This window comes from Echinops telfairi, unplaced genomic scaffold (genome assembly GCF_000313985.2).
Source record: "Echinops telfairi isolate 266 unplaced genomic scaffold, ASM31398v2 ScPeMD7_7420;HRSCAF=8458, whole genome shotgun sequence".
Classification (NCBI taxonomy): domain Eukaryota; kingdom Metazoa; phylum Chordata; class Mammalia; order Afrosoricida; family Tenrecidae; genus Echinops; species Echinops telfairi.
Window position 1 is genome coordinate 40,364,346 of NW_022111320.1, and position 7,424 is coordinate 40,371,769.

At 46.7% G+C, this 7,424-nt stretch overlaps 1 non-coding gene across 1 annotated transcript; it reads right to left on the minus strand.

Annotated features, from left to right (window-relative positions):
- Positions 1-2,579: 2,579 nt before the first annotated feature.
- Positions 2,580-2,705, minus strand: LOC115872153. Its single transcript, XR_004047691.1, has one exon. It is a non-coding gene; the product is annotated as a U4atac minor spliceosomal RNA (small nuclear RNA).
- Between the last annotated feature and the right edge of the window lie 4,719 nt (positions 2,706-7,424).

The window sequence follows — 7,424 nt, forward strand, 5'->3', positions numbered from 1 at the left end:
GCCCGCGGGGGGGCCCAGAGTGCCCCGCCCTGACCCAAGGTCTGGGGGCACTGGGGGCAGCGCAGGGAGCTGGGCGAGTCCCTGCAGCTCAGAGCCTCGCAGGCTCCGGGAAACCAGAGGGAGCGAGGCTGCCACCCCCCCAGGAGCCAGTGAACAAAAGACCCCTTTGTTCCCTCCTGGTCCCTCACCAGGGGAGCCCGCAGTGCCTTGGGTGTGGTCCCAGGGCAGAGGAGGAGACTGGCCCCGGCAGGTACTCGGCTCCGCTGGGTACTTGGGTGGGGGGAGGTCACTGGGTGCTGTTGAGGGCACAGAGGCTGCTGCCAGTCCCTCGGGAGGCAGTTCCCTTCTGGACCTGCCACTGCGGGTACCCGAGGGGGGAGTAGGGAAGCCCGAAGTGCGCACCCCTTCCCCAGTCTTCCAGGCCTGCCCTGGGCGACCCGACTCCCAAGGCCCAGAAGGCCACCTCCACCGATGGCCCGCCACCAGAAAGGGGTGCTGAAGACCCTCTACAGGGCCATGGGCCTCCCACAAGTCATCCCAAACTTAAAAAAAAAACACCCAACCCTATAACATCTTTTCATCTATACCGGCCAGTTGGGGATTTCCCACTTTCGGGTGAAAAGCGAAGAGAGAATTTCTAGCAAAGTTTGCAGCTTTCCGGATTGGCACAACAGAAGGAAAACGAAATAAAGAGGCGCGGGAAGGCTGCCTGGCAAAGACCGCTCCCGCAGAAATGCCTCAGCCGGCTCCCCGTCCTCTCCTCCAGAGAGCGCGCCCCCGCCAAGAGGAGCACCTCCAGGTGGAGCACCTGGCCGGGTCCCGGAACCGCAGGTGTCCGGGTATTTCCGTGAAAGTGGCCCCTGCGGCCCGCCTCCCCCCAGCTCTCGCGGGGACTCCCTTTCGACCCGGGAAAGCCTCGCCCGAAGCCTGGGCGCCGTCCTGGGAGGAGGGGACGGGAGGGGTGCGGGGGGCGTCGTGCGGACAGGCCGGGGTCCCACCGCAAACCCCGGGAAGGAGGGGACGTGGACGGTAAGTGGAGAGGGCAGGGTCAGGGGAACAAAAGCGAGCTCCGGGGGTTCGCGCACCCGGAAGAAGTGGCGGGACCGAGTGCACAGGTGTCGGGGGCAGCTCTGTGCCCCGCCGCCGGGAGCCGGGGCGCGGCCGCGGCCCCACGGTGGGGCGTGAGGTGCGGGAGCCTGGTTTGAATTCTCCCGGCTCTCGGGGCGCACAGGGGACCCTGCGGGTTTCGTCACAGACGCCCGAGGCCCGCGGAAGGCGGGAGTGTGCGGAGGGAGGGCGGCATCCCCCTCACCCCGCCCCCCGGGTCCCTCCCGGCTCGTGATGCACTTCCTGCGGCTGAGGATTCCCTTTGTGTTGAAACTCGAGAAGATCCGGCCGCGGCGCGAGGCACGAGGCCAGCGAGGCGGGGGCGCGCCCGGCGGGGAGGGCGGGGGCGTCGCTAGGGACCGAGGTCCTCCCCCTCCCCCCGGCAACTCTCCCGCCCCGTGGGCGGGGCCGACTGGCACAGCGCCCCCCACCTTGGGGTCATTTTGGAGGGACTCGGTCTGACCGCGTAAAGGGGTGCGGCGTGCACCCCTCTAGGGAAGCCACTGCTGGAGAGGAGGGGATTCCTGAGTGGGCGGTGCGGCTCGGGCGGCCACCCTGGGCGGACTCAGCCCTCCCCTCGTCCACCCTCCCATGGGCAGAATCAGCTGCCCTTTGCACAAACAGCTCTGGCTGAGGACATCCCCTAGGAGATGCACCTAGCAGGACCAAGGGAGCTTGTGCGCCCCCTTCCCCAGACAGGGGCGAGGTGGAGGGCAACCTCCATCAATAGACAAAACTAGAGGAACACCTTTCTTGAAAGGACACCAGGCGCCCTATGAAATATGTTCATTTCAAGCCAAGAGTGAAGTTCATAAAATTTGCTCTGTGTGTGTATGTGTGTGTGTGTAAGCGGTTTCCACATGAGCCTGTCCTATGTTGTCACATGCATAAGATTACTTGCCAGAAGCAAGTCAGGCTAGGATGAAAAATGGCAGTCCAGAAAGAAAGCCTAGATTTTAGGGCATTTTTCACTCAATGGCTTAGGCGCCTCTCCATCATCTATTTGCCAGAGCTAAACGTGACCAAAAAAAAAAAGCCGTATCGTAAATTTTAAATATAGAAAGTAATTGTAAATTCTACCGGTCTGTGAAAGAAATGACATTCTCTGCTGCCTGGAGGACTCACCCACATGGACACCCCAGGGATCTCTTCTACTCTGCCAGACAGGCTCCTGTGAGTCCTGAGCTGTAACCAGCAGGGTAGTAAGTAGGTAGGAAGTAGCTTGGCCTTCTGGCTCTGGATGCTTTTTTACATCTTTTCCTCCAGGAGCAGTCCTGAATGAAGACTGCCTTCATTATTCAGGTCTTGAGTCTGGGGTCCCTCTAAGTCTGGCTCATTGGGGGGACATAATCAGTGTCTGAAACTCACCGGAGCAATTCTATGCTTTCCAGTGGGGTCGCTATGAGTCAGAATTGACTGGATGGCAGTGAGTTTTGTTTTTTGTTTGTTTAATTTTTTTTCCCTTTTTCTTTTTTTCCAAAAATTTCATCAAAATAAAGCAGAGTTTTAACTAATGCAAGTGTGTTGTATAAGCGTTAGCAATACTACCCTTACTATGCGTTCCTTGGATAGTAGCGCAACCCCAAGAAAAGGATGAGATGTTTGTTTAATTTTTTATTGCTAACAAACTATCTCAAAACCTATTTACTTAAAGCAACTACAGTATCTTATATAGCTCACAGATAAGCAGTTTGGGCCAGGCTTAGTGGGAAGAGATGATTTCTGCTCAGTGTGGGCTGGACTGAAGGGCACAGTTCTAAGGTGACTAACTTACATGGATGGCTATTTGGTGCTGGATGTCAGCTGGGGCCAGTCTAATGCTGGGGCCTTGGGGCCTTGGGGCTCCAGTTTTTCCTGTGGCTCTGCCCTTCAGGTAGTTCTCTCCATTAACTACTTGGGTTTCTCCTCAGTGTGATATATGACTTTGAGAGTGAGTATCCCAAGAAATAGGAGATGCTCTGGCTCATGGTCATCTTGCCACCAGCTCTGCTCTCTGATCTGTCTCCACCACTTCAAACAGATATCTCCTACTCACTCACTACACGGGGCCTCTTCTTCCATTGCTCCTGGGATTTTCCTCTCCCTGCCAAGATGGGTCATCCTTATAGCAGAGGAGTGGCAACTAAAACTGGCCAGTCCCTTCTGCTCATGGTATATATGTCCCATTTTCTTGGTCCTAAACAATTATATGGTGGGAATTGTAGAGATATGGATAGAAAAGCCATACTAAGAAATGTCACTCTACCATTAATTTAATACAAAATCAAATCCAAGCTCAACAAACTTAAAAGTAAAATAATAGTTAATTAATAGCATGCATGTTTTTCTAAGTTATTTCTCACGACCCATCTCACATCACCCTCAAATGTTCTGCTCAAGGAAAAATAAAATTATTTACATATTGTCACATATAGAATATTTCTATATATAGATTATGACTTTCATAGTCCCATTTTTACATCCTAGAAAGTGCTTCCCAAACCTCTTTAACACGACTCATACCTAGCTTCCACTTTAATTTAAATGCCACTCAAAATAAAGGAAGTATGTTTTTATAATAGTTGGTTTATATCATCTTATTCAGCCGTACCTGTGTAGCTTAAGGCAAGTTACCATACTTACCTTTTCTGACCCTCAAGGGGATTATAAGAAAACATATTCCATGTGTATGGATTGTGATAAGAGTTGTATGAGCCCCCAATAAAATGATTTAAAAAAAAAAGATTGGATACCACTTAAAAAAAAAAAAGAAAACATATTCCATAGGGCAGTAATTAGGGATCAATGAGAATGTAGAGAAAGTGATTACTTGTAAAGTTTTCGTTGTGTGTTTACTTTTCCATTCCCTGTGGCTAACATGTTTCCTGGCACTTTTTACACATTTAAACATTTGACTTTAACTGAATGCTAATGATTATCATTATTATCTCAATTAGGAGTTTAATCTGTTTTATCTCTTTCACCACAAACTAAGCCTCTAAAGGTCATTATCATACCCAACGTTATTTTGAAGATACATAGCATACAATATGTATTCAAAACACTTATGATGAATGAGGAAGGAATACTTGGATAAATAATAATAGTTTGTAGATATTCTCCTGCTGCAGCAAATGCCAACATTATCTTCAGGGTCCTTTTATTAGAATTCCTCTTGTTGTCCTATCTCTTCCCTTTCCTCAGTTGACAGCGATCCTGATTGTGTGTGTGTACTTATTTGTGTGTGTGTGTGTTCATTTTTTTTCATGTCATTGTTAGGAGTCATCATGTCTGTTCCAGTTCATAGCAACCCTGTGCACAACACAATGAGACACTGTCCTGCCCCGCACCATCCTCACAAAAGGTCCTGTGCCTGGGATGACTGTTGCAGCAGTCACTGTGGCAATCCATTTTGTTGAGGGTCTCCCTCGTTTTCACAGCTCCTCTATCAAGTGTGTTAGGCTGGGTGGCTACAGAAACAAACCCAGTGCATTCATGCACGTGTACAAAAGGACTTTATAGCGAGGAGTAATTATATAAAAAAGCATCCCAGCCCAGTCCAACTCAAGTCCTATATAGTCCATAAATCCTCATCAGAATCTTGTAGCCACATGCGATGATGAAGAATGCAGGAGGATCACAGGCCAGTGGGTTCAGAGTCATGTGGATCCAAAGTCGGTGAACACCTGGCAGGGCTCCAGCAGCTCACAGCAGAAGTAGCTGAGCGAGCAAGCCAGCGAGTGAGCCAGTAAGCCAGTGAGTGAAAGAGAGAGTCAGCTGTTCCTAGTGTCACCTTTATAAGAAGGCCATGTCCCCAAGGAGACAGCATCAGACTGTGACCTGATTGTTGAATCTGGCTCCAATCCTAACCAGGAGTGTCTACTTGATATAAGATCACCTAACTACCACATTAATAATGATGCCGTTCTCCTGGGTCCGGTCTCTCCTGACAATATGTCCATAGTATATTAAACTAAGAATCACAATCCTTGCCTCTAAGGAGCGTTGTGACCATACTCCTTTCACCACAGAATTATTTGTCCTTTAGGAGTCGTGGTATTTTCAATATTCTTCTCCAGCACCACAATTCAAATTCATCCATTCATTGTCCAGCTTCCTAATTCAATGCCCAACTTTCACATGCATATGAAACCACTGAAAATATCATGGCTTGGGTCACACACACCTTAGTCCTCAAGGTGACATACCTGTTTTTCAATATCCTAAAGAGGTCTTGTTCATCAGGCTTACCCAATGCTTGTTCTGATATCTTGATTGCTGGTCCCATGAACATTCATTGAGGATCCAAGCACGACATTATCCTTCACAACTTCAATCTTTTCTCCATTTATCCTGATGTTACTTATTGTGAGCATTTTGGTCTTTTCTACACTGTGATAATCCATACTGAAGGCTACAATCCTTGATCTTCATCAGAAGGTGCTTCAATTCCTCCTCACTTTCAGCAAGCAAGTTTGTGCCAACTGCATATCACAGGCTGTTCATAAGCCTTCCTCCAATCCTGAGGCCACATTCTTCTGCATACAATCCTGGTCCGCTGATTATTTGCTCTGCATATGGGTTTATTAAGTAAGGTGAGAAAATACAACCCTGATGCAAACCTTTCCTGATTTTAAATCATGCAATATTATCATGTTCTACACTCAGTGCCTCTTGATCCATGTACAAGTTCTTCATGAGCACATTGAAGTGTTCTGGAATTCCCATTCTTCTCAAGGTTATCCATCATTTCTTATGACATAGACCATCGTGATAGTCTATAATACAAATTAACACCTTCCTGTAATTGTCTGCTTTCAGTCAAGATCTATCTGACATCAGCAATGGTATCCATTGTTCTAAGTCCTCTTCTGAATCCAGCCTGAACCTCTGATAGCTCCCTGTGAGTGTATTGCTGCAACCATTGTTGGATGATCTTCAGCCAAATGTTCCATCACCAAGGCCAGTATTTTTCAAATACTGTTCTTCTTTATTTCCAACTTTTGCATTCCAATAATCAATAAATACCTGTGCATCTTGATTGCACTTTTGGTCAATTTCAGACTTTAAGATGTTGGTAGAATTCTTCCATTTATGCATCATTAGTTTTCATGGTTGGTGCATAAATTTGTATATTTGTATGGATTGTATTTCCTTGTATGTGGATAGGCATTATCCTATCACGGACAGAATTACACCTCAAGATTGATCTTTAAATGGCCTTTATTATGATGAATGCGACACTGTTCTTCATTAGTGTGTGATTCCCAGCATAATAAACTCTATGATTTTCTGGTTCAAAATGGCCCACACCAGTCCATTTTGGCTCCCTTACCTACAATACCAATTTTTATATGTTTGATTTCATTTTTGGTGACTTCCAATTTTCCTAGATTCGTACTTAGTTTATTTAAGGTTCTGACTATTAAGTGATGTGTGTGGCTGTTTCTTCTCATTTTGAGTCATGCCCCATCAGCAAATAGAGGTCCCAAAGGTTTTACTCCCAAGGCTTCATTCCATCCACTTCCTTATAGTTGACTGTACTTCGAGAAGGCAGCTCTTCCTCAGTCATATTTTGAGTGCCTTCCGACCCGAGGAACACAACTTCTGGCATTACCTCTGATAAGATTTCAGCTTCTATTCCTGATGTTTTCAATAGCTGACAATGTACGGATGCTAGGTATAAGATTTTCAGTGGCTAATTCCCTCAAAGTGCACAACCTATTCCTTCTTTGTAGTCTGTTCTTAGTCTGGAAATTATGCTGAAGCCTATTCGTGTGGATAACCCAGCTGGCATTTGCTAATATCAGTGACATAGCTTTCAGTACCACAGCAACACACCAACCACCACAGTTCAACAAGCTGACAGGCAAGTGGTGGTGTCAGTCCATGGTCCATTCAATACTCTTTGTCTGCAACATAATCTACATGCATTGACTTTTCTCCCATCTTCCGTATTCATTGTCTTGCTTTCACATGCATATGAGAAGATCCTTACATGTACTGTGATAAATTTCTAGAGATAACGTTGAAACCCAATATTTGGGGGACAGTAAGAATGCCCTTGCCTATACTCATCAACAGTCATGCATGGATTTGAGCATTTTAAATTGGCTAGTTCAAACTGAGATGACCTCCAAAGTACAAAATACAGGCAGTATTTCAAAGACTTTGTGGGGGGACATAGTAAAAGAGTGCAGAATATCTCATTAATTGCATTTTACATTAAATGTGTGTAGAAATAGAATTTCTTTTTTTTTGTTTTTGTTTTTCTTTTTCTTTTTCTTTTTCTTTTTTAACATTTTATTAGGGGCTCACACAACTGTTATCCCAATCCA